Raw genomic sequence first — 27,858 nt, forward strand, 5'->3', positions numbered from 1 at the left:
CAGATGAATTGGATTACTTGGGTAATCAGTCAAAAGACCAGCTATTAGTAGGATAATAGGCCTTTAATTTGTTGATAGCGCTCCTGTTTTATCTTATTGCCTCCCCCCACTTTTCTCTGCCCACGAAGAAGAAGAAAACTCAACAGGATAGCTCAGCTGGTAGAGCATGAAACTGTTAATCTCAGGGTCGTGGTTTTGAGCCCCACAGTGGGCAAAAGATTCCTGCCTTGTAGGGGGTTGGACTAGATGATCCTGGGAGTCCCTTCCAACTTTACAATGCTGTGATTCTAGGAAGATGAATTTCATATAAGCTTTCTTGTGCTAACCCCCCCCCCCATGAGAAATCATAAATACAATTAGATTATATCTGTCTTTACACCCACACCCACACCCTGTATGGTTGTCTACTATACAGAAATGGTTACACTTAAAAAAAAAAGCTAATAATTTTTTAAAAAACAACAACAACAGCAACACTTGGTGATCCATGTAAAAGTAGGATGAAGGATCTGTGGCCCTCCAGCTGTTTCCAAACTCCAGTACCCACCAGTGCCAACCAGCTGGAGTCTAAGCAAAAGACCATCCTTGTTCCATATATAATAATAATAATAATAATAATAATAATAATAATTTTTATTTATACCCCGCCCTCCCCAGTCAAAAACCGGGCTCAGGGCGGCTGACACCAACAGAACCACAATAAAACATAAAAACAATTAATTAAAATACAGATTAAAATACAGTATTAAAATTTAAAGTGCAGCCTCATTTCAAGTAGGCCATAAGTGGCTGACACCAACAGAACCACAATAAAACATAAAAACAATTAGTTAAAATACAGATTAAAATACTTTAGCACTATCTCTAAGAAGGCATGAGCTGTCACCCGGCAATCAAATCAAGAGTCAGCCAGGCAGTTTGGACTGGTGCCTGTTGACGTTTTCATACTTGGGAAATTTCCTCCTGTGCTCCTCATTGTTTCTGGGGGAATACACAGCCGGTGTTTATTCTTAATTAGACCTAATGTATGTGAGAAGTACCTAGATAAATGGCAGATTGAGGCTTATCCTGCATGCATAATGTGGCAGCTAATAAAGCGGGGAAAGAGGCATTGTCTTGCTGAAGCCCCCCTGGTTTCTTTCCTCTCCCATTCATTACCCCCCCCCCCAAGTCCCTTTGCACTTCCATGGCAATGCAATTGGGCCTTCATGCAGGTGATAATCTGCGATGGAAAATCCATTCCATGGATCATCAGCCCCGCACATCATGCTGGCAGCATTTAATAGCGGTCAGCTCTTGATGGCAAAAGTTATCTGGCTGTTGTCTAAAGTGGCGGGGCGGGGGGGGGGGGGAGTCCCTTTGGAAAGCCAAGCCGATGTTAACCTGAGCTGTTTTAAGATTAAGATTAAGATATCTTTATTGTCATTGTCCCCTTGCGGGAAAAATGAAATTACTCAGTTGCTACATCCACTCAGATAAAGCATTCCGCATAATCAAAAATTACAAAACCTAATTAAAAACAGTAAATATAATACAAATAACAAGTAAAATAAGATGACTTCAAAGTCCAGGCTTTCCATTTAAGGCCAAAATCGCTCTAGAGAAGAAACTGTTCCTGAGACGGCTCGTTCTTGCCTGCATAGTTCTATATCTCCGTCCCGATGGCAGGAGCTGAAACAAATGGTGACCAGGGTGCGTTGGATCTCTTGATATGTCTAGGGCTTTTCTATGGCACCTGGTAGTATAGATTTGTTCTAAGGGGGAGAGTGAGCAGCCAATAATGCTCTCTGCTGTTTTAATAATTCTACACAGCCCTGCTCTGTCCTGAGAAGTACAGCTTCCGTACCACACACATAAACCGTACGTGAGCTCGCTCTGTATGGCACAGTGATAGAAGGCAAGCAGCAGCTTTTGTGGAAGATGGTTTTTCCTTAAAATTCTCAAAAAATACAGTCTCTGCTGCGCCTTTTGGTTGAGCTCTGCTTTGGTTGAGCTCTACTTTGTACGGTTCTCTCTGCTTCACTTCAAATGTAATGTAGAGCTTTGGGGTCTCAACATGAGGCTCCCCGCACCTTATTATCCCTTGTGCAAAGGAAACTACAGCAAAAGAAAGGAAGATTGCTCATATGTGGTTACAGCCACCACACAGCTCCTTTGAGGAAACACATGTCTCACACTTCCTGCTTTAAAATGGCATAACTAGAATGGACTTTTCATATATAATAACAAAAATATAACACAACGCACACCCTGGCCCCGTAACATTAATATGAATTATCCTTATCACGCCATAGAGCTCCGATGCTAACTAAGGCAGGACACCACCTCTTTCCAATGAAGCATATCCCTGTTTCTTTTTGTAGCTTGGTTCTTTTGATGGAACCAACTTTGGGAATGGGTAGGGTGGGTGTCTCCGGGCCTCAATAAACCAATTGTACTGGGTGTTACAGATAATGGGTCGTTGCCTTCCTTGGGTGTCCCACTGTTGAAAGCCAGCCGCGATGCTTTGATTTCGCCGAGCTGTAAAATGCAGCTGCTTAGACCTGATGGTTGAGCGCAGGCATTTAATTCTTTGCTGTGGGTGGGAGTGATGAGAAGGCCATCTGTTCCTGTTGAGATGTGTGTGGCCGGAAGCTTCTGGGAAGGGAAATATCAGCATTCAAAAGCCAGCAATACCATCTTAAGTTGTTAGTGGGTGACATCCAAGGCTCAGCTTGTCCAGCATCCTTCTTACCTTGACCAACCAGATAGCCCAAAAAGAGGACATGCAGCCCAGGGATGGTGAAGCTCAGGTCCTGAGCCCCCCTGCCCCAGGCCAATCTCTCTGGTCCTCAGGAATCCCTCAAGGCCACATCCCTCAGCAGCCCTGCTTTATTATTGCATTGCATTTCTATCCCACCTTTCCTCCAAAGAAGTCAAGGGGGCACACATGGTCCACCCCCTCCTCATTTTATCCTCGCAACAACCCTGTGAGGCAGGCTAGGCTGAGAGGCACTGATCACCCAGTGAGCTTTGTGAGGGTTTGAACCCTGGCCTCCCCGGTCTAGCCCCCTAACCTTTGAATGCCTTGGAAATCTGACACTGCTTCTTGCCTGCTTGAATGTAGGGTATTTTCTCCTGCTGAGCAAAGGTAGAATTATCCGTGTCCTTTGCCTCTGGACCTGTCATGTGCATAGCTGCCAAGTCTCCCGTTTTTCGCGGGAAACTCCCGTATTTAAACCCGTTTCCCACTCTTATGCCGAATAGAAAAAAGATCCCATAAATCCCCCGGATTTCCTACCTGCCAGGCAGGCTCCTTCTGCGCATGTCTGGACATGCGTAGAAGTGACTTCTGGTGCCGCTCTGCCCATGTCTGGGCACCGGAAATCGGGCAACGGCAGCACCGGAAGTTGCTTCTACGCATGTCCAGACATGCATAGAAGCGACTTCCGGTGCTGCGCCGCTGCTGATCCTGGATTTTTCTTACCAGGGGTTGGAGGGTATGGTCATGTGGTCTCCCCAGAAGGTCTTCAAGAAGGAAATGTGGTCCTCCGGCTGAGAGTGGTTATTCATCTCTGCTGTCATGGACTTGCTGGCACCAGCCAGGGACCCCCCCCCTCCCCTCCCCTGGGTAAGAAGGCTCAGAGCCAGGGGAGTGGTGGTGGGACAGCGATTTATTTACTTGATTTTTTTTGAGGGGAGCAGCCACTTAGCCTCACTTGACTCCAGTGCTGGTACCTATAGAGGCATATTGACTCCCAAGTTTGGAGCTTCCATTTGACAATGATAGCTAAAGAGCGCTTGGCTGAAGAGCCCTCCTTGAAATTCCATAACCCGCTTCCAACGCTGTATAAAGCAACAACCATCACCACATCTTGTGGCAGTGAGTTTCACCGGATGATTGTGTGTTGTGTGAAGAAATACCTTCTTTCTGGCTGTAAATGTGCTGTGGTAGTGGGTTTACTCTGGAAGGTCTGGATTCGAATCCCCATGCACTCCTAGTAACCTAGGAGGCTGCTTTACTCTGCATCGGACCCTTGGTCCATCTAGCTTAGTGTCTCCCACACTGACCGGTAGGGGCCAGTCCACACTGACTGACCAGCCACCCTTCCGCCTTTGGACACCCTGGTCTGTTTGCTGCTTTTCCAAACCTCTGTCCCAACCGCAAATTCACATAGTGTGAGAGGATGAGTGATGAACAGGGAAGTCCTGAGTTCAAATTTTGCCCCAGCCAAGATTTCTCTAGCTGCCTTTAGGAAAACCACTATCTCAGTTTGAACCCCTGGTCAGCAGTATGCAAATTAGGCTGCTCTACCTCACAGGATTGTTGTTGTGCTACTGAAGTAATGCATATGTGACGTGCTTTAAGCACTCTGCAGCGCTTTGGAAATGTCATGTTTGGTTACTTGCGACAACTGTAAGGCCCTTGGTTCCTTTTCGGGGTGGGGGTGGGGACTCCGTCAGGGCTCATTCTGCCCCCTCACTTTTAAAATGAGAGTTCTCTGCCACATCTTGTCAGTCTCTCCATGCTTGTCCCACTTCAAATAAAACACTTTAGGAAGCTTGTTAGTAAAACTGGCTCATGCTCGATGTTCCTAAATTGACTTTTAATCTTCTCAAATCCAACAACTTGCAATTATAATGAGGCTCTGCTAAACGTTGTAGAAAATATTTCTGAATTCCTCATCTTGTTTTGTAAGCACCTGATCGCAATGCTGAAATTGATTTAATTTAAGTGACATGATTGACCTACTTTATACTCTAGTTTCCTTTCTCTTTTTCTCTGCTCTCTCTCTCCCCCCCCCCCCCCCGGCCCCAATTTTGTTGTTAAGGAGAGGCTTTAAAAATGCTGGATATTACTTTGGATAACAAGGGGGGGTGGGGGAGCTTTTTTCTTTTGCAAAAGCCAAAACCTTGTTTTAAAGTAGGATTATCAGATCAAAACTTCAGTGCTTTAATTCTGATATTCTATGTTCTATGGCAGTGTGAAAAATGAGAATAAGACTGCGGTTCTCTGAGCAGCCTAGTACAGCTAGGGACATTTTCTTCCAAGTTAAACCTGAACGAGCTGCGTAGGAAAAACCTTTTAGAATGAGGGCTATCTCTTAAAACAGGGATTGGCAAGGTTTACCTTGCCTGGGCCAGTTCAGTGGAGATCCTTCCATGGGCTGGATTGCATGCCCCCTCCCGCAATTTCCGGTGTCTCTGCGCAGATGCAATTTTCGGCGCAGCGGAAGCGAGTCCCCGTGCCATGCTGTGCTGGTTTAGCTCAGTGAGCGGGGACTTGCCGAGCAGGTGGCTCAGTTCGGGAGCGGCTCGGGGCCGGTTAAATGACCCCCATGGGCCGCTTGTGGCCCATGGGCCTTAGGTTGCCGACCCCTGTCTTAAAATAAGTAACACCCGACTGTATAAAATACAATATGCAAATCTGTTGTTCTGAAAGTTGAAGAGAGAACAGCAGTGTTAGAGATAAAAAAAGAGGTTCCCACAGCAGCATCCTTCTATTTTTAAATATTTAGGATTTTATTTACCATAAAAACAACAAGAGAGAAGCTTCCCCAGACCTTGGGGGAGGGAGACACCTGCAAATCTGGAAAAGTGTTGTGGGCACCACAATTTCTGGCATATGCACAGACGTGATTTCCGGCGTCTGCGCATGCGCAGCTGTGATTTCCGCCGCTGCGGAAGCTAGTCCCTGCACCAGTTTAGTGTAGCGGGCAGGGAATCGCCAAGCGGGCGGCTCGGTTCGGGGGCAGCTCAGGGGCTGGTTAAACCACCCCTGTGGGCCACTTGTGGGCCATAGGCCTTAGGTTGCCTACCCCTGGGACAGAACAATGTTGCTGTCACCATATTGTAGACAGATATTGCAGAAGCTAGGAATATTAACCGCTGGCCTAAGGCACCTTAAAAATTAATCGTAGAGGTGAACATTGAACTGGGAACTCTCTAGAAGCCGTTCAGCGTCCCTTCCAACTACAGTGGTACCTCGGTTTGCGACCACAATTGGTTCCGGGGAGCTGGTCGCTCCCCGAGTTGGTCGCTCCCCGAGGCACGCTACTGCGCGTGCGTGAAGTGCCAATAGAGCGTTTCTGCACACGTACACGCTGCGCAGATCGCTTCTGCGCATCCGAGCGCCACGGAACCCAGATGTAAACACTTCCGGGTCCGCGGTAGTCGGAAACCGAAGCGGTCACTCCCCAAGGCATTCGCAAACCGAGGTACCACTGTAGATAGTTCTTAATCACTTTGCTTTATTAGCCTAACGGGGTGGGCTCCCGTTGCTCGGTCCCAGCTCCTGCCAACCTAGCAGTTCGAAAGCACATCAAAGTGCAAGTAGATAAATAGGGACCGCTCCGGCGGGAAGGTAAACGGCGTTTCCGTGTGCTGCTCTGGTTCACCAGAAGCGGCTTTGTCATGCTGGCCACATGACCCGGAAGCTGTCTGCGGACAAACGCCGGCTCCCTCGGCCTATAGAGCGAGATGAGCGCCGCAACCCCAGAGTCGGACACGACTGGACCTGATGGTCAGGGGCCCCTTTACCTTTACCTTTAATGAGCCAATACCTCAATACAAGGCACTTAGATTGCTGCCGCTTACCTTTCCCCTCTCTTAGAAAAGAAGGGAGAGATTATTCCCTATGAGGGTGGTTTTGTGACATCTCATGGCAGTTGCTAAGCTATATGGATTGAATTTCCATGTGGCTTCCGCAATACCACCACCCCTCTCCAAAAAACAAAACAAAAACCCAAGGCCAGTCCTTTGCATTGCGGGATGTCCCTTTAGAATACAAGACATCTGGCGAGGCTAAGTGAGGTTATGGGACGTTAATGATCAACCGCTGATTTGTTGCCGTCCTCTTTAGTTTGAGGGGGTCTATTTGTGGTGCTGCTGTGAAATTCAAACCTTCTTTGATTGGCTCTCTATGCCCAATAGCTTTGTGCTCTTAAGAAACTGTAATTAGAGCAGCGCTGCTGCTAGGGTTCTGCGGTAATAGTTTTTATACGGCAATTTCTTCCTTGGCAATGACTGGCGAAGTTCCCCCCCCCCTTTCCAGAGCATTTATGAGTAGATACGATAGTTTAAGTTGTGTAATTGCCTGTGTATAGTCTTCGCCCACAGAGTTTCCTTATCTCTGGCATGTTTAATAATACGTGTGGGTGTAGAAGTGATGTACACTACCTTTTCTGCTTTGGTGGTGGTGGTGGTTGGGATGCACTTGCCACCTTCATTGAGTTACAGTTTTCTGCAGGGATCAGGAGCTGTTCTTTTGCCGAAGCGGTGTTCTTAATGCATCTATTTTTAAAAAACCAAGTCCTTTTTTCAGAGCAAGCATTTTCGTGGTGCCCAGACGCTCTGTGACATTAAACTGTGAGCAGACATGTTCTTGTTAACGCAAGGTACCATGTTCTTATCTAAAGGGGGCACTATTTTCTATTTGACAGAGCAGAAACAAGAGCTGAATAAACTTGCTCTTGAATTTATTAAACTACGAAAGAAAAGCCACATACTTGTTGCGGATACATTTTTGCTAAAGCATGGTCATCATAGCAATGCAATCAGCATAGGTCAAAGACACAAACACGCGCTTCCTTTTGAAGCAGAGATTTTGTGTCTTTGGTATGCATAGCTAGTCTGGTACATGCACCTGGAATTTCTTGGAAGCACATGCTAGAAATTAAATCTGGTGTTTTACGGATGTGAAGCATTCTCTGCCGCCCAGCTAAGACACTTCTCTAGTGAGGAATTGCAGCCCAGGGGATGACTCTGCCAATGGCTTTGATCATGATCAGGGGTCTATAATTTTTGGCTAGCCTTGCTGGCTAAATCAAAAGTTATAGTTGCCCACTAGGGTGAAGACTTTTTCATTTTCCCCCCTCAAAAATTATTTCCTGTAGCACAGATGGATGAACTTTTGCCTATTAATGACTAAAATGAGGTATATTCCATTGAAATGTTAAAAAAGGTTATGCACAAACCGTTTTTGATTTTTTTTTTTGTATGCCGTTTTACCATTTCATAAAATTGTATTAACAATTCTATATATATTTCGTATCAAATTTGGACACAACGCCACATTCCACAATGGGGAGTGTTCTTAGCAACATAGGGTATACAAATGTCACACCTGCATTTTGGGACCTCAAAACTCAGCCAGCAGACCCTGCCGGGCATGCTGGGGAAAAGAACCTACAGGAGAGGTAGCAAAACATCGCCCTCTAGCTGTCTATACTGTTACTGCAGCTAAAAAAAGCTTCCTTGTGTGTTTGATGGCCCTATATAATGTTGTATATACTGTATGTGACTCTAAAGGTTGGGTTCAATTTTATATCCGCTTACAGTGACTTCAAAAATGGTCAAAAAACTGATAAATAATTTTTTTAAAATCATTTTGTATGTGAGGTTTTTTTAATCAAATCTTTTTGAAAGTAAGATTTTATCTAATCTTTAATGAAAGCTCATCAATTATGATACAGGGAAATGAGGTTGTAAAAAAGTCATCACCCTATTGCCCAACCCCAGCAAACTGTCCCCTTGTATTTCCCCCAGGAAGGGAGCCGTGTTAGCATGAGCACCTTGAAGCATTGGCTTCAATTACCAACCAACCAACCAACCCCCCCCCCCCCATTTTTTAGATGCGGCAAGCAAGTAGATTTGTTGAAATCTGATTAGGCCTATCATAGTCTAAATTTGGGGTGTAATTTTATCCCTGGTGAAATTGACACACGATCTTCCTGTTTATAAAACAGGGGTATAAACCAGGAGCTGTGTTTTGGATTACGTACAGCACTTTTAAGAGTTTTGTGATACAACTGTCTATAAACATTTCTAAATAAGTAATTTTTGCCTCCCCTGCATCGGCTCACTTCCCCGAGTTGTCTCCAAGGTAACTGACCTGGAGTTGTGGATTCGTCTTTCAGTTGAATCCAGGCTCCGGCCTACCTGCTGAATGTGAAAACCCACCGTAGATTAAATAAATCCATCGTTAACCTCAGGATACTCAGTCGTGTACCTAGTTTGCTCCAGCTTGTGGCAAACTTTAGCCTAGATAATTATATTGATAAAAGTGGGTGGGAGTGAGAGCTTAGGCTAGGCTTCTGTGCCTCTTTCCAGCCGGATGGTTCATTTCCAGCGGGATGTTTGAGCCATTAAATCAGTGAACACAGGATGCTGCAATCAATGGGGAAGCTTCCACTCGGATTCAGAGGGAGCTAACATAAGCCCAATGGGATTTATATGAACAGTGACATTCTCAACTTTTAACAGGCTCGGCAATGTTTAGAAACTGTTCTGGGAAAGCCACATTTTAACTTCTTGCTCCAATTCACTAAGTACCTTTTTAGCATTATTGCTTCGGTTTATGACACAGGTGGGGTGTGAACCGAGTAGAGCTATTTCAAGCATCGCACATGGACCTATGCTTTTGTGACAAATTTTACGGGAGGGTGTGCAGGAACTCTTTCTCTTGCCCCTTTTATGGATTCGCGAAGTGAAGCTCATTTATTTATTTCACAGTATTAGAGTGGTTTCTAACTCATTCGTCATCATGAAGATCTCAGGCGGTGTACAATGGCAATTACATTGCATACTTATAGAGAACGCTAAAACAATCAAGGCCGCAAGTGATGAAAGGAGCAGGTTGAAATACAAGGCAGAATGTGAACGTACAAAATCCAGAAGAACTAAATTTTCTGCATAAAATACCCATATACCTTGCAAATAGATGGGCATTTTCATGACATTGAAACAACAACATCATTGGTTACTAGGCGGGCTTTTAGCAGGAGGGTTTCCTGTTCTGGGCGCTACAATTTAAGAAGGATACAGTGGTACCTCAGTTTATGAACACAATTGGTTCCGGAAGTCTGTTCATAAACTGAAACGTTCATAAACTGAAGTGAACTTTCCCATTGAAAGTAATGGAAAGTGGATTAATCCGTTCCAGACGGGTCCGTAGAGTACTCAACCTGAAGCGTACTTAACCCGAAGCATGGGTGTAATTGGTTCTGGAAGTCTGTTCATAAACTGAAGCGTTCATAAACTGAAGCGAACTTCCCCATTGAAAGTAATGGAAAGTGAATTAATCCGTTCCAGATGGGTCCGCGGCATTCGTAAACCGAAAATTCGTAAACTGAGGTGTTCATAAACTGAGGTTCCACTGTATTGACAAGCTGGAACATGCCAGGGCCAAGAGCTAGAGTAAATCCGAAGTTGCAGCAGCAACTAGAACACATCTGAACCTTTCAACACTACTCTGGTTCCTGAAATCAGCTTTAATTCCCTACACTGACTGGTGTTTTGAGAATTTTTAAAGAGGCAAAGTTTTGTCTGGAATCTTGCCCTTCAGACATGATGTTTTAGCATGTTTAGCTGGGATGGCTAAACATCTTTCAGATGTTACTGGACTACAACACCCATCATCCCTTGCGATCGTGACTATTGGTCATGGGTGATGGGAGAGGTGTTCTAGCAGAACCTTGAGAGTCACAGGTTTTGCCTCTCTTCAGTAAAACATAATATAGTCCCAGGCGGATTGTGTGTGTATCATTCTGTAGGAGGATTGTGTGTGTGTGTGTGTGTGTGTGTGTGAGAGAGAGAGAGAGAGAGAGAGAGAGAGAAAGAGAGCACAGATCACCAACAAACTGTGGCATTTTTAAAATGAAGAAAAGCAATTTAAATTTCATTCAGCAACATTTAGATATTGCTTGAGTGGTAAGAATTTGTCTAAGTGGTTTACAAAAACATAAAATCTAACATTACAACTCTGAAAAAACCCATTTATTTAAGTGTTAAGAATTGCAGGGAACGGACTCAAACTGTGTTCATTACAATTCTGAGCAGCACAGTCCTGAAAATTTTGTAACTGCACTATATTTAATGTTGACACATTATACTTCACCAGTTTGCTGCCAGAATTGTCTTCATTAATTTATCTAACACACAGTTGTTTGTGACATGCATCATTATGTTTTATCAAGCTGGTATCAACTGCAGTGATCACAAGGAAGTCCCTTGCTTCAAAGGATTTGGAAGTACCAAAAACATACCTGACGTTTGGAAGCCCTAGAAGAGTCTCTCTTTAATCCAGCCAAACTGTTGCCTTCCTAGCCTTTAGATCAGGATTGCCTTACATAAGAAGTTGTTGTTGCTAACTCAGAGCATACAATCCAACACGTACTCCCTCAGTTCAGATATCATCTGCCTAACCAAAGTTTGGCCCCTGGGAAAATATCTGTTGCTTGCATGCCCCTCCATCCTTGCCTTCCTCCCTTACATAATCCAGTTCTTTCCTGCACTTCCTGGTTCATCATAACCATAGTTGGCCATGATGTTTAAATCTGGGAAACTGCGGTTATTGATAACCATAATTTGCCTCCAAAGCATAATCACAAACCCCAGTTTGACTTGGGTTTCCTGCTCCACATTTGGTGGCTATAACTAAACTTGGCTGTGCTGTCTGGGTGCTGAGTGCTGAGAGGAGTTGTAATCCAAACAGTCTCGAGGGCACTACGTTGGTGAAGGCTGGTTTACAGCAAGACAAGCCAAAGTGGGTGCTGAATGAGTGTGTACCTGGTAATGCAGTTCCTTACACACTTTCTGCATATCACGGTTGTACGCGATGGCTCCCTTCATGTCTGTATAGGGGGGAAGAAATGTTTTTTTATCTCTGCTGCTAGTCCTTGTGTGTTGAGGAACAGGCAACTTAAAAGAAAACCCCAGAAGTAAACAGAGGAAGCCAAAAGCCATTAATTATGAAGTTGGCTTGAGCAACGAACAACCTGACCTTCCAGAAAACGAGAAATTCAGAAACTTTGCTAAACAGTCTCTCTGTTCTCCCCTTCTTCTTTTTCTGTTGATGCCACAAGAGGGAAAATATGTTCATACCAACTGTGCAATCTTAGACATGGTCTTACGTTCCACTGAGTTCAGTAGAGCTTGCTCCCAGGTAATGGAACAGAACTGCAGCCTCAAATAATTATCTGCATTGCAGGAAGGACCAGCATGACAGAAATGAGCCCTCAACATAGAAAACTAGATGTGTTACTCATAATGTGTTGTCAAAACTTAGGCTTGTGGTTTGTCTTACTGCAGGTATACCACGAGCTGTAATCTATGTTTTTTTTGGGCGAGACACACCATGAACTCAAGTCCGGGCCACACCCTAAGCCAAACCATGGTTTAGCTCTCAGCTGCTCAGGGGTAGGAAGAACAGAGGAGAAGCACAGCAGCCACAATCTCTGCTTCAGGACCCCTTAGGTCACCTGTTCACGCTAAACCATGGTTTGGCTTATCATGTTGTGTGGATGCCTGATGATCGTCTTCCAAAGCAACTACTCTATTCCGAACTTTAAAATGGAAAGCGTAATGCTGATGGTCAACAAAAGAGGTTTAAAGACTGTCTTTAAAAATGTAGTATAAACACTGACAACTGGGAAACACTGGCCTGCGAGCGCTCCAGTTGGAAAACAGCCTTTACCAAAGGTGTCATGGGCTTTGAAGAAACTCGATCTCAGGACGCAAGGGAGAAACGTGCTTAGAGGAAGGCACGCTTGGCAAATCCACACCGTGATCAACTCCCGCCCAGAAACCAATGTCCCCACTGTGGAAGGACGTGTGGATCCAGAATTGGCCTCCACAGTCACTTACGGACCCATTGTTAAAACCGTGTTTATGGAAGACAATCATACTCGGCTACAAGTGATCGCCAAAGAAGAAGACATGTGAAACATCTCCGGGTCAGTAGTATGATGAGTTCTATCTTAACTCACACTACGAGGCCAGTTTCCCAGCAGATGGCAGATGGAAGACTTGTAGGCTACGGTCCAAATTTTTAAATTGCCAGAGTAAATGTTGTGCAAGGAAGCCCTGCAATGATTGTGGCATTGTTGGGAAACATCTAAGTCGTTTCTTCCTTCCTGCTGGCCACACACTTCCAGAGGAATGAAGTGTGTTCAGATACCTATGTTTTTGCTAGGCAGTTCTAAAATCATACTCTTAAAACTGCACACTTTTCATGGCTGTGGAATGGGGAAGACTTTCTGGTGCCTAAGTTGCCCATTCCTCCAGGCATTCCAATCCTCTTTTGTCACAAAAGATATTTAGCATTTATATATCTACACCCCGCCTTCCCTGATGGAACTTAAAGCACACCAAACCCAGACCTGCTTGGCTTCAGCAATGCCACTGAATCATGTGACTTGGGACAACACTGCTCTGGTTTGGAGGCCATACAAAGTGTATCACGGACATTATCCTGGCAATCTTTTACAACAGCCCCTTAAGGCAGCCTTCACAGGCAAGGGGCCCTGCGAACATCTTGAACTACGACTCCCATGAGCACCAGCCACCACAGCCGGCAGTTAGGGCTGATGCGAGTTGTGGCCTAAAACACCTGGAGGGCGCCGGGTTGGCAAAGGTTGCTCTAAAATGCGCCAGTATTACTATTCCAACTTTGCAGTTTGTGGGTGGAGGCCAAGGGAGAGAGAACTAAGGCTGCCAAGCAAGTTCAGCCAATTTTAAACTAGGAATTCCCCATCTGATGTGCTCATCCCACTTCCAGAAAGGATAAAGAAGTCCAGAAAGGATAACAACCTGCAAAAAAGAGAGATAGAATATCCGCCTGCAGAATGAGGTGAACAATATCTAAGGCAACACGATGACCATAAACAATATACAATATACAATATGAAAATCTTTATGGAATATCTTCAAAACATCAAAAGATGTTTGAAATCTTTGAAAGTCTCTGAAAGTCCCTGAAAGTCTTATTTCCGGTGGAAAACAAGCTGTGAAGCTTTGTGTAATCAGCAAATATGATGTCCAACAGTGCAACACTGAACAGTGATTCTGGATAATGACTACTGTTGTGTAGAATTCTTCATCAGCGCAGTGGAAGGATATAGAATTGCTTCATTAACCCACCTTTTTCCCGAATAGATATATATGGAAATGACAAATGCTATGGAAAAGTGCTGATTACACAAAGCTTCACAACTTGTTTTCCACCGGGCAAAGTCTGGCATCACGCTTCATTTAAAGACTTCCAGAGACTTTCAAAGATTTCAGTTTATTTCTTTTGATGTTTTGAAGATATTCCATAAAGATTTTCATATTGTATATTGTTTATGGTCATCGTGTTGCCTTCGATATTGTTGACGTAATTTTTGCAACACAGGGGTTTGTTTGGTTACTCATTGCAGAAAGAGGTGGGCAGAGAGAGTGTGCGGCATTTCTGCTGTAGCAATCTCACTCACTCTAGGTTACCTGTGGCTACCAGGCTAGTGTTTTAAAACAAGGCTCTGTTAGCTGTTACACAGCATAGGAACATGCCTCATGTTCCTGAATCATAGAATCATAAGAGTTGGAAGAGACCACAAGGGCCATCCAGTCCAACCCCCTGCCAAGCAGGAAACACCATCAAAGCATACTTGACATATGGCTGTCAAGCCTCTCCAAAGAAGGAGACTCCACCACACTTCTTGGCAGCAAATTCCACTGTCGAACAGCTCTTACTGTCAGGAAGTTCTTCCTAACGAGTCAGATCTTTTGTCCATCTAGCTCAGTATTCTCTCAGGGTGGTCCACCTTTTCATACCAAGTGGGCTGTAAGGGTACTTTGACCCGAAACCCACGGGCAACATACCTTGGTGCATAGGGCTGGGGAGCAAGGGCAAAATTTGACACACTCACCCACCAGCCCTTGCTCTGCCTGTCCAAAGCAAGGTTCCATGCTTTGGGAAGGAGGCACAAGGTTCTGGCAGGGTCCTGGAGCCCTCCTTCTTCCTGCCCAAAGCTGAGAAAGTGAGGCGGGAGGGCTCTAGGACACAGAAGGCTGTTTTAACTAACTACTTCCGAGAAGCACCAATGCCTTAACTTTCACAGCCTTGTATTAAGCACTCGCTCTGCAGCTGTAAGTGACCAGGAATTGCATGCTGGCGAGTGCATGGAATTCCCTGCAGGTGGACTGGTAGAGGCTGGTGAAATATTGCTGCCTTTCCATTTTGTCCAGCAGAGGAAACTGAGCTGGCAGCCAAAGAAGTAAATCCCCTCTTCTCCTCACGGCATAGAAATGCAGCTGGTAGCTCTCCGCCCCTCCTCTGCCAGGCCCTAGCAGGCTAGTAACTTTTGCGATCTTATTTGCAAGGCCGAACTTACAAGTTAAAACACACACAGCAAGATCTGCCCCCAAAGGCCATTTCCATACTTGCATATATATACAGTATTGCTATGTGCACAGGCTCTTCAAATAATCTGTGGTGCATGTCTGCTGCCCAGGTGGGATGCCTTGACCTAGTCTGTTTACCAGTACACTAAATGATGTTTATGGCCTTTGCAGATAATCCACACTGGAACAATATCCTGATTATCACCGGAGAGCAGGGCAGGGGAGCAAAAGTTGGATACCTCTTGAGGAAGCTGGCTTTTATTTTTACTCGTTTTTGACTCCCACCCGATCTTTTCTCTGATGAGCACTCTATCCTGGCAAGCTCCTCGTAGGAGTGCGGGAAGTAAACACTGCAAATAACGTCTGTTCATCAAACTGGAAGAAGGAGGCATTGTTTTGAAATATTTGTTTGACCGAAACCTCTTGAGGCATTGAGTGGGCATCTCGTGTGCTTTTTTTTTTCCCTAGGAAAAAAACATTCTCCACCACCACCACACACACACACACACACACACACTTTGGGTTGTTGGGTTTTTTTAGGGGGGGGGGGTTGAGAAGTGCAAAAGGGAGCAAAAGTGCTGTCACATGGAAGCCCAACACACCTTTAGAACGAATTAGCTTCCTTTACCCACAGTGAAGCTGTCACGCAGCCAAATCTTGACTGGCTGTGGTACAACAGCGCTATTCTTAAGAAGGTTGATTCGAGGAGGGGGTGGGGTGGGGACAAGGATGTAGCAGCCAATGAGAGAAGCAGACACCAGCTAAGCATTAGCAGAAGGCGTGATGGGGTGCCGCAGATCACCTTACCCTCTGGTCAGTTGCATCTCTACTGCTTATTAGGAGGCAGAGGAAAGGCAGTGGCAAGGTTGAAGCTGTGCAAACAAACCGGTGGATACACCAGATTGGCTCCACTGGCGCATTTGTGTCTCCCTGCTGTCCCCGCTCCTGCTCTGCCTCCTGGTAAGCAGCACCAATGGTCGGAGGTCAGGTGAGCAGCAGTGGTGCACAATGGCATCTGCTACTACAGATTACTAGTGTGAAAAGGGAAAGATTGCAAGGACTTCTGGAGAAACGTCCAGGTTTCCCGAAGGACTCCGAATCAAGAAACAAAGATAATAGCGTTCCGTTCGGTTGCAGCTTGCAAGTTCAGCTTCAGCTGGTCAGCGGAATAGAAGCGTAAACTATTGAACAATTAGGAGAACCAGTGTGGTGTAGTGGTTAGAGTGTTGGACCAGGACCCGGGAGGCCAGGGTTCAAATCCCAACTTGGTCATGAAACTCACTGGGTGACTTTCGGTCAGTCATCGCCTCTCAGCCTAACCTACCTCACAGGGTTGTTGTGGAGATTAATTGGGGGGGGAATCATATATGCCACCTTGAGCTCCTTGGAGAAAAAGGTGGGATATAAATGGAATGAATAAATAAAACAACAGCAGCAACAACAACAACAAGAACTATGTTGCCCGGTTGCAACCTGGAGGTCACTATTTGCATTTAGCAATGCACAAGCAATAAGGAGAATGAGTTTTCACTGTGCCCATCTTTTCCAAGACCTTGCTACTCATCCCTTTCTTCCATCATCAGGTTGACTGGTAAAGCAAGCCAGTTTTGCAATTTTGCCCACAAACAGATAAGGGAGAGCAGCAGGATCTGGGGTGGAAGGCATGCTTGTCGTTAACTTCGCCCTTCTTTAGACATTAATATTGACAGAGGTATGATCTCTGAATTGCACCCTGGCTCAGGGAGTTGCAATTCTCAGCCCTCTCTGAATAGGGTGCTAGTGGTTGCTGTGAATTAATTAAATTTATATTCCACTCTTCCTTCCCAGGGTGGCAAATGCGCAAGCAATGCAGCATTGCATCTGAAAGCAATTCTGATGCGGATTCAGACTAGGATATATCTTTATCTAAAAGACTTTTTGAAAGAGAAAGGTCTTCAGCAGGTGTTGAAAAGACAACAGAGAGATGGTGCCTGTCTAATATTTAACTGGAGGAAATTCCCAAGGGTAGGTGCAATGATGCTAAAGGCCTGATTTCTGTAGTTTGCGGGACAGACTTCCTGATAAGATGGTATCTATAGGAGACAGTCTCCTGCCAAGTGCAGTCATCAGTGTATATCTGGTGAGACACTATTACTGGGAACATAGAAAGGTGCCTTATTCTAAGTCAAGAGCATTGTTCTGTCCAGCTTGGTGTTGTCTACATGAACCAGCACCAGCTCTTCACAATTTTATGAAGGGCTTTCTCCCAGCCCTACCAGGAGATGCTGAGGATAAAGAAAGAGGCAAATAAGACATGATAGAACTTTATAAAATTATGCATGGCATGGAGAAATTTAAGGAAGTGTCTCTCCCCCCCCAAATCACTAGAACTCATAGACATCCAATGAAGATTTAGGACGGAGAAAAGAAAGGGCTTATTCATGCAGCGCATAGTCAAACTATGGAACTCGCTCCCCCAGAAGGCAGTGGAGGCCAGCAGCTTACATGGTTTTAAAAGAGGACTAGGCAAATACCTCGTGGGTGGCGCTGTGGGTTAAACCACAGAGCCCAGGGCTTGCCAATCAGAAGGTCGGTGGTTCGAATCCCTGCAATGGGGTGAGCTCCCGTTGCTCGGTCCCTGCTCCTGCCAACCTAGCAGTTTGAAAGCACACAGTGCAAGTAGATAAATAGGTACCGCTCCGGTGGGAAGGTAAACGGCATTTCCGTGCGCTGCTTCTGGTTTCATGACTAAGAAGCGGCTTAGTCATGCTGGCCATATGACCTGGAGCTGTACGCCAGCTCCCTCAACCAGTAAAGCAAGATGAGCGCCGCAACCCCAGAGTCGTCCACGACTGGACCTAATGGCTAATCCCTAGAGGAGAGGGCTATGCTCTGCCTTCACAGCTGCAGACAGCAATAGTTGCTGGAAACCACAGGAGGGGAGAGTTCTCTTGCGCTCGTGTTCTGGTTGCAGATGTCCCACAGACATCTGGTTGGCCACTGTGAGAACAGGACGCTGGACTAGATGGGCCCTTGGGCTGATCCAGTTGACTGTTCCTTATGACTGAACCTGGGACCTTCTGCATGCAAAGCAGATGCCCTCTGGGAATAGGAGAATGAGGGGTAGCTTGACTTCAGCTGCAGTAGGGCCTGGAAGTGGTTGGGCATTGTGAAATGTAGTTATTATTATTATTTATTGAATTTATATACTGTCCTATACTCTGAGGTCTCAGGGCAGTTCACAGAATAAAATCAAGCTATAAAACCACAAAAGACCGTATAATTTTTTTAAAAAAACCAACCCAATAGCCCCCCCCCCCCCGCCCCGAACACATTTTAAAAGCGCACAGGATATAAATCAGATCAGCCAAAGGCCTGGTTAAAAAGGAACATTTCTGGCTGGCACCTAAAGGTGTATAGTGAAGGCACCAGGCGAACCTCCCTGGGGAGAGCATTCCACAGAAAGGGAGCCACAGCAGAGAAGGCCCATTCTCGTGTTGCCACCCTCCGAACCTCTCGAGGAGGCACACGGAGAAGGGCCTCAGAAGGGGATCTCGGGGTCCTGGTAAGGTTCATATGGGAAGAGGCGGTCCTTGAGGTTTTGTGGTCCTGAGCCATTTAAGGCTTTATAGGTCAAAACCAGCACTTTGAATTGGGCCCGGAAACAAATTGGTAGCCAGTGCAGTCAGACCAGGATCAGTGTCATATGCTCAAACCGTCTTGCTGCGGTGAGCAACCTGGCCGCTGAATTCTGCACCAGCTGAAGTTTCCGAAGCCTCTTCAGAGGCAGCCCTACATATAACACATTGCAGTAATCTAACCTTGAGGTTACCAGAGCATAGACAACAGTAGTTAGGCTATCCAAATAAATCCAGAAGCAGTGGTGAACATAGGGTTGGCAGCTGTCTATTACTTCTGCTGCCCCAACCTGTCACGCCGCATTTTCTTTTCCATTAATTACTGAATCAAGCGTCACCTTTGTCCTGTCAACTTCTGCCAAGACTGCACCCTAGAAATTCCTCACCGATAGACAGGAACTGGACTATACATATCCCTGCTCCCTTCTGTCACTATCACATTAAACAATCTACAAATTTAAAATTGAACCTTTGCCATTCTGCTCACTCTTCCTGGTATCCTTAATGGCTTGTTTGTCCACTCTTCATGCGAAAAGAATATGTCTACATTAATTTGGCAAGCGACAAATCTACCCATCCCTATTTTTACTTGTCTGGTTATTGCTCACTCCCTTGATGTAGAGCCAAAGGACTGTGTAGCGAATGCCGCATGAGAGAGGCCAGCGAGAGAATGAATAATCTGATAGCTCAACCTTCCCCAACTTGCTGCCCTTCTGACTCCTAATCCCGTCAGTTCCAGCCAGGTGGTCAGAGATGATGGGAATTGGGAGTTGAGCAACATCAGGAAGGTACCAAGTTGGGAAAGGCTTTGGGTCTGTAGCTAAAATTACACATGCACAAGGGGTAGGTGTTATAGCAAGTTTGGGGGAAGCCTGAGGATTGCAAAAATGCAAAGAGCTTTAGAAGAAGGACAGCAACAAAAAAATTAAGGCAGGACAGAAGAACCTAAGCTGTCCAGTGAGTATTGAGTGTGCTCATCGGTCAGAGAGTGCTGATTGAGAGGTGGCATTGAACGGAATTCTGGGTTGAGGGCGAGGAGACAGAATGGTGTGTGCCTGGCTTACTGGAACCCTGAACAGGGACACTCCACATTGACCAGTTTGTTGCAGGTCTTGCTTCTCCGTATTTTACATTGGTGGAATCTTGAAATAACCACCCAGTTGACTGTTTGCACCACTGTTACTGTTTGAGGTTGTTGGTCATATATAAATAACCTGTAATTATGGCCAGAATAGGAATTTGAAGTACGTGCAGCATGAAAAGATCTCTTGTCTCTGCACCTTTCGGTTGTGATTCTTCCTTCCAGCCTTCCTGTTTCCTTTGTATCTCTGCCCTTGGTGACTTAAGAGAGTGCAGGCGGCTGGAATGCTGCTCATTTTGAAAGACATTGCCTACTCCCACCTTGCGAAGATGTCAGTTGGAGAGGCTGATGAGCTAACTCGGAGGGAAGATCTTTGACATTACCCCCATCTAGCACTTCCTTGGCTGGGCATGGCCTTTTTCTTTCAAGAATTGTAGCATTGTAACAGAAGGAATGGCACACAGGGCTGCCCAGTGACTTTCCTAGGAAATGTGAAATACTGGCTGCTAAAGTATGAGAGGAAGGAAGGCGAAAGGCTGTAGTTCAGTGGTAGAGCATTTGCCTTGCATGCAGGCGGGCCCAGGTTCAGTTCCCAGCATCTCCAGGTAGAGAAACTGGAGCCCTTAAGAGCTGCTGCCAAACAGTGTAGATTTGGTGTTTCTGGTCTCCTGCTACTGTTGAACTTTTGTTGTTTAGTCATTTAGTCTTGTCCGACTCTTCATGACCCCATGGACCATAGCACACCAGGCACTCCTGTCTTCCACTGCCTCCCGCAGTTTGGTCAAACTCATGTTCGTAGCCTCGAGAACACTGTCCAACCATCTCGTCCTCTGTCGTCCCCTTCTCCTAGTGCCCTCCATCTTTCCCAACATCAAGGTCTTTTCCAAGGATTCTTCTCTTCTCATGAGGTGGCCAAAGTATTGGAGCCTCAGCTTCACGATCTGTCCTTCCAGTGAGCACTCAGGGCTGATTTCCTTAAGAATGGATAGGTTTGATCTTCTTGCAGTCCATGGGACTCTCAAGAGTCTCCTCCAGCACCATACAACTATAACTCCCATAATCCCTACAACTACAATCCATACAACTACAACTCCCATAATCCCTGACCACTGTTCTTACTAGCTAGGGATGATGGGAGTTGAAGGAAGTCTTTCTGAGAATGTTTGTAGAAGCAGTGAACTTGAGGAAGAGTTTGGGTCAGATACCATCCACGTATTGGCCCCTTAGTGTGAGGGGGTCCAGTTTATCTGGGAAAGCCCAAGATCCACTGAATCCAAACTCTCTCGTCCCAGTGGACCTTGGATTTGGATTACGTTGTGCAGTTACCAGGGCTGCTTTCAGACAACACTGCATTCCATTTCCCCAATGTTTCCTTACCTGGTAACTTACATATTTTATGTGATTTTCACATAGCATGAAAGCCAATTATGGAAAGCTAACGGAATCTAGTTTAATGCTCATTTCCCTGTTATCTGCTTTCATCATCATCATCATTAAAAAAAAATTAATAATAAGTTTGCAACCCCGCTAACCTGGAAAATCGTGGGAGTTTTGCATTGTAATTTCATACAAGGAAAGGGGATGGTATTTCGGCGTGCAGTTCTTTCCTGCCGTTTAAACTTTAGCACAACATTTATATTGGTCAAAAGGCCACAGTTCTGTAATGCAACTTGTAATTCGGTGTAAAAGGAATGTGTAATGCCCTTCACACCCATCCTGCGACCACACATTTCTCCCAGGTAGCTTTCGGTGAGGAGCCTGAGGCTACGAAGCAATTTTTGTAGTTCCTGCACGGCTTTGGAAAGGAAGCTGCTTGTTGTGAATTCACCAAGCTGTAGCACTGCGGCAAAATTTCCATGAAGGTAGCTGAGAGCAGCGAACAAAGTATTGCTCTCTTCTCAGAGAGAGAGAGAGAGAAGTTCTCGCTCTAAAATTTAGGCAGAAAAGTTGCATTCATTACAGCAAGGGCAAACTTCTATAGAGGTTATTTAGCTAGATGTCCCAGATGCCTTTATCGTTTGCGCTCTCTTTATGTCTACTCCTGGGGTGGTTATAACTTTGAAATCCACCTGGAGGTTTTGATATCAGGAAACGATGCTCCAGCCTTGATTGATAAAATAATATCTCCTTCACTGGAAGTTTTTAAGCAGAGGTTGGGATGGGCATTTGTCATGGATCCTTGCTTCGCAGGGGGTTGGACTAGATGACCCTCAGGATCCCTTCCAACTCTACAGTGCTGTGATTCTGTGACGCAAACCTTAAGACTTGTCATCTGAGACCTTTCCCCAGAGGTTCCATGTGTAAGAGCGAACTCCCTTGGGAGGTTGTGGGCTATCCTTCATTGGAGGTTTTCAAGCAGAGGATGGATGATCACCTGTTATCGATGATCTAGTCGAGATTCCTGCATTTCAAATTGTTGGTGTTGACCTTTAAAGCCCTTAACATTCTCAGCCCAGTATACCTGAAGGAGTGTCTCCACCCCCATCGTTCTGCCCGGACACCGAGGTCCAGCTCCAAGGGCCTTCTGGCAGTTCCCTCGTTGTGAGAAGCCAAGTTGCAGGGAACCAGGCACAGGGCCTTCTCGGTAGTAGCACCCGCCCTCTACAATTCTGTGAATCTATGAAGGGAGTGGACCTTTTTCCTTGTGGTCCCCTGCCTGTTATTATTATACGTATTAGTCACTTTTTCACTTATGCGACTCAAATAATAATAATAATTTATTTATTATATTCCCGCCCATCTGGCTGGGCTTCCCCAGCCACTCTGGGCAGCTTCCAACAAAAAATTAAAATACAGCAATCCATCAAACATTAAAAGCTTCCCTAAACAGGGCTGCCTTCAAAGCGCCTTAGAGAAACAAACATTAAAAACAAGCATAGTAAACAACCTGAAATGTTCACCTGCCTTATGTATAAAAGGGTAGAATCAACTCACCCCACTAATAAGATGAGCAAAAGAACAGGCTACAAATGTACTCCCCCTGCAAAAGAAAAAAAAGTTTGGGTAAGTAAAACTGTTTTTGTTTTGACACTGAAAAACTGATATTGATGGTACCAGATGGGCCTCGGAGAGCATTCCACCACAGGGAGCCACCACTGAGAAGGCCTGGTTCTTGACACAACCCTGAGATAGGGGGTCCTATGAAACGCTCCCTTAGTGAAACCACCGATACGAATAGCTTTTTTGGCACCAGGTTAACACGGTCCTTTTCTCACAGACACTTGATGGAATATGACAAATGGGTTGTTTCACTCCCATGTTGGTGATGCTTTTGAACTGCCGGTGACGCATCCGAGTTACATTTTTGACAACGGTCCTGTTTTGATGTTGTTACGATGTGTGTTTTTAAACTTGGTTGTAAGCCACCAAGAGACTGCCCTGGCAAATGACCAACGGAATGAATCATCATAATAAAGTAATAAAAATTGCCTAGCCAAACGTCAAGCACAATTAGCAGCAAGTAACACTTGCTTTTTGTATATTTAGCACTGCTGTGTCACTTTGGAATGCTCTGCATACATTATTTCGAACAGCACCCCTGGAAGGTAGGTAGGTCAGGATAATCGCAGCGTCTACGAGTTAACTCTGCTAGAGAGTGCTGACAACTAACGCTATTGGCTTTTGAAAACAGAAAGAATTAGCTAATGTCGTACACAACAGGTCTGTCAGTGGTTGTTATGTAATCTCCAGTGGCTGCATTGCTCCCGAGTAATTACAAAAGAAGAAATCTGGTCCCATCTCTTGCACTCGAGGACTTCTTTCATTAGGAAGAGAATGTTGGACATTTGATCAGCACAGCAGTTCTTACATTAACAAGCAGAAGGATCCCAAGCCCTAAGACAGGACCAGTGCTCTGCAGATTCTCCCATGCAATTCATGCCACGTTATTCCTCAGCCAAGGGGGTGGGAGCGCCGTAGGTGCGTCAATAAATCAAATAAAAGTTTGCAATGTTACACATTTATGACCTAGATTTCAGTGAATCAGCATTCAAAGAAAACACGCTCGTTGAATCACCCAAGCAACCCAACCAGTATGCTCAGACTCAAAAGTGTGTGCCTCTGGATAGGAATGTTTCAGTGGGAGCCTATGGGGCAAGAGATTTATGGCTTTTAGCACTCTGAATGAGAAAACGTGATGAGTTCTATGTGCAGAGCTATAATGTTAGCAGGGCTATAATTAACCCTACTGTGGTAATAAATTTTCTTTCCCGACAGCGAATGAATCATTCATTTTATTGAGATGAAATTGGATAATAAGACAAAAGAGTTCTGCTTCTTAGTCACCTGTACCATGGTTTTTGTGCTTTTTAAAAATAAAATCACCCCATTCATAGGTTAGGGGTGGGCAATCTGTCGCCTCCCGACCCAGTTCTTCCCCTTGGAGAGTTCAGCCTGACCTTTCAGTTGCCAAACCTTATCCTAGTGACTTGCAAAACAAAACAGACCCACCTGTGGAGGGATCCTGGTTTGCTTCCTGTCAAGTTTCTGCTTTCCTGAGCTACATCATTGCACTGACTCTAGATAGCTTTTGGCATCAGCTTTGGGCTGGTCTGTACTAAAGAATTCCTGGACAGGAGTTCATGTTAAACCAAGGAAAATTTAGCATCTATTGGATTAGCAAGAGTAATGACTCACCCAGTTCTCATCCGTAGTGCTTTTCAGCAGATTCAGTTGACACATTCAACTGCCATTCATCAAGAAATGGGTCACACATACAGATCATAGAATCATAGAGTTGGAAGGCACCCTGAGGGTCATCTAGTCCAACCCCCTGTGATGCAGAAATCCTGTCTACAGCTGTCCCTGGGTAGACTCGAACCACCAACCTTCTGGTTAACATCCAGATGCACTGACCCACTGCTGATTGACTGACCTTGGGCCAGTCACTGTTTTATACGTAGGTTGCCTTGAGCTTTTTAAAGGAAACATGGAATATAGATGCAACAAATACCCTTTCCCCAAATTTTGGGATCTCTCACCTTCTCCCACTTCATACAAGAAAACTCCAGTTACTTTTTTTAAAGGGCCAACACAGCTTTTTTGCATTTCCTTCACAAAATACTTGTAAAAGGTAAATGAATACTGATAGGATTAAAATCCATCAAGCCCACTGGAGAGTGAACAGAATCTCCTTGGATCCAAATAGCTTTCTAGAACACAAGCAAGCAGCCAGGCTCAGAAATTGGTCTTCTGTTCCCCATTTGGGGTTTGGGACTGTTAACCAAAATGTTAGTGCAGTCGTAACAGATGGGGGAATGCAGGGAAGTTAATGAGTAATGTTTATCACCTAATTTTAAGAACTTTGGCATGTAATGAGGCCAGCTTGGTGATTATTGCCTCTGTAAATCATTATGTTTATGATTGTGCTTCAGGAGTAAAAGGCAACCCGAGAGAATGACGGTTTAATTGCTGTATGTGTAAAAAGCAAGAACCAGGGAGAAAACTCTGTCTTTAAATGATCCTTCAGAATATAAGGGGTTGAGTTTGGGGGTGGTGGTTTATATATTGTATATTCCGGCATATAAGACGACTGGGCGTATAAGACGACCCCCAACTTTTCCAGTTAAAATATAGAGTTTGGGATATACTCGCCATATAAGAAAGACGACCACTGACTTTTGAGAAGATTTTCCTGTGTTAAAAAGTAGTCTTATACACAGGAATGTGTGTGTGTGTGTGTGTGTGTAAATAAAAGAAATAGTGTGTGGAGGTCTGCTAGAGGAAATGAAGTAAGGTCCTTTTCAGTTGGTCCGTGAAGCAGAAGTATGAACTGTCCGTGTGTCAGAAAAGTGCTGGAGTTGTGCTGTTTTATTGGGGGATTTTTTTTTAACAGCCCCTTTAACCCCTTGAAATCCCCTTTGATTACCCTCTGGCAAACTTTGCGAGGTGCTTTGGGTTGAGAGGTCAAATGAACATAATGGCAGGAAACGGTAGGGCTGCTGTACGTCCGGAATTTCCAGGACATAGCCGGGATTTTTGGAAATCTGCAACAATGTCCTGGAAAACCCTGGCATATGGAAGTTTATTTATTCTATTTTTTTGTGAATTTCCTAAATAACAGCTCAAAAGCTTCAATTTTTTTGGGAGATATAGCAAGAAAAAGCTCAATAACTTTGGCCAAAAAAACCAAAGCCTTCAACAACTTTGGCCCCCCCCCCAAGAAAAAGCTCAACAACTTTGCCCCAAAAGTTGAAATATGGCAACTCTAGAAACGGGAATTTGAATGTGCAGCATAATGTTTTGTTTTTAAAATACCTTTAAAACAGAATCTATTTTGGCATTTAGCAGTATATAAATTAGATAGTCGTGGTGATGATGTTTATATGCCGCTTTGCTGCCACAGATGAAATTGATTGAACTAAGATTGCAGCAATGTAAGCCAGAATCAAAACTGGGGTGTGCGTCAGACATTATTAAAAGTATACCAGAAGTTGGCTTTTTCTGCATACCTTCCAAGTGTCCCGATTTCCTAGCGACAGTCCTGGAATTACAAAAGACATCCTGGCTTCTGATTTGACCCCAGAATGTCCCTGTTTGCCCCACCAGTGCTCGTCCTGTTGGTGTTGTGCACTCACCTTTCTTCTGACAGGAAATGCTCTCTGTGGTGAGGCAGCGGACAAAAATGGCCTGTTGTGGCTCCAAGAAGGCTACCCATAAGGGAATGTGGCCCTAAGTCTGAAAAAGGCTGCCCACTCCTGTGGTAGATAATGTGTGTGTGGAAACCAACTTTCTCTTGAGGAAATGAGCCGTTTCCGAGCTGTTTCACCCGAAGCAGCACCTACATTCATAGCATGACTGGCCACTCTCTCAGGCAGACTATTTAAAAAGAAAGAAAGAAAAGAGCAACTCCTCTTCTTTCAGGTTAGCTGAACAGTAATTGGCCCTTTCTCTCCTCTCCGTGGGTCTATTTGCAAATGGGAATCCTGCACGTAGCCAGCTCCCAGGCTTTTGTTTTGCTCAAGTGAGCAAGCACACAGCCTGCCAACCTCCCGTGCTTCATTAGAGTGGGCCAGTAGAGGTGGTTTTCCTCCCAATCCTCTTGGAAATGTGGTGGTGTGTCACTGTAAGAAGTAGAGAGGGTTTCCACTGCCTTCTGGAACCTTCTATGGACCACCTTCTCTCAATGACTCCGCCACCTCACTGAGGCTTGAACCCCACACGTTTATCCCTCTAGATCATGGATGAGGAACTTAGGCCAGGAGACCATTTGTGGCCCTCAAGGCGTCACTTTATGGCCCTTGGGATGGCCACACACCCTAGGTGTGAGGACTAAGCTCTGTGGGTGACAGAGGCAAGCTGAGGTGTGTTAACAGAGGTGGTGTTTTTCCCTGGTGGCAACAGTGTTATAGAATGTTCTCATCAGTATTGGCATTCTGCCGGCTTGCCAAGACACCTGTTTAGATGAGCATCCCGTGATCTCCTGACCCGAACTTCCTCTTTTACTTGCTGTTTTAGCTGTTTTTATTTTAATTGTTCTGCTGCTTTATGGGGTCGTGTTTTATTCCACGTTTTATTTGCGAATGTTTCTGTATTTTTGAAATGGTTTTGTACTTGCAAACATCTTCAAGGCAACCTTGGCAGTGAAGCGGTATCTAAGTAAACGAATAACAACTGCAGCATGCTAGGATTCAGGAAGGCTGCCCCAGGCCTTGAGGGCAGAAAGAGAGAAAGGGTGAGGTTACTTAAGGGATTAGGAGACTTTCGGGCAGCCGGGGGCTGTGTGGCTGGAGAATCTGGAAGGTGAATACTGGAGGCCCAGGAGCCGGGCCCCTGCAAGGAACCTGATTGAGCCATTTTCACATCAGCTCTTGTTACACAGTGTAGCCTGTCACCGTGGGAAAGCTGCCAAGGCTTTAACATTTAAATCCCTGTAGTTGTAAATCCCTTAGTCTGACTGATGGGAGCTACAATTGAGTATTACCCAGTTTATTATTGTTGGTTGGTTGGATTTCTGTTGGTCAACATCAATAGCATTGTTTTGAGTGCCACTGTTTTGAGGGATGGAAATGAAGCATTCCA

At 45.1% G+C, this 27,858-nt stretch overlaps 1 protein-coding gene and 1 long non-coding RNA gene across 4 annotated transcripts in view; one reads left to right on the top strand and one right to left on the bottom strand.

Moving 5' to 3' along the window:
• Positions 1–27,858, top strand: part of CCDC85C (coiled-coil domain containing 85C) — a 173,337-nt gene that overhangs the window by 64,719 nt on the left and 80,760 nt on the right. The window lies entirely within an intron of this gene.
• LOC132591755 (uncharacterized) lies at positions 1,973–26,545 on the bottom strand. Its single transcript, XR_009557210.1, has 4 exons — positions 26,415–26,545; positions 22,774–22,819; positions 7,159–7,272; positions 1,973–2,637 (listed from the first exon to the last, which is right to left on the bottom strand). It is a non-coding gene; the product is annotated as an uncharacterized LOC132591755 (long non-coding RNA).

This window comes from Zootoca vivipara, chromosome 1 (assembly GCF_963506605.1).
Source record: "Zootoca vivipara chromosome 1, rZooViv1.1, whole genome shotgun sequence".
Classification (NCBI taxonomy): Eukaryota; Metazoa; Chordata; class Lepidosauria; order Squamata; family Lacertidae; genus Zootoca; species Zootoca vivipara.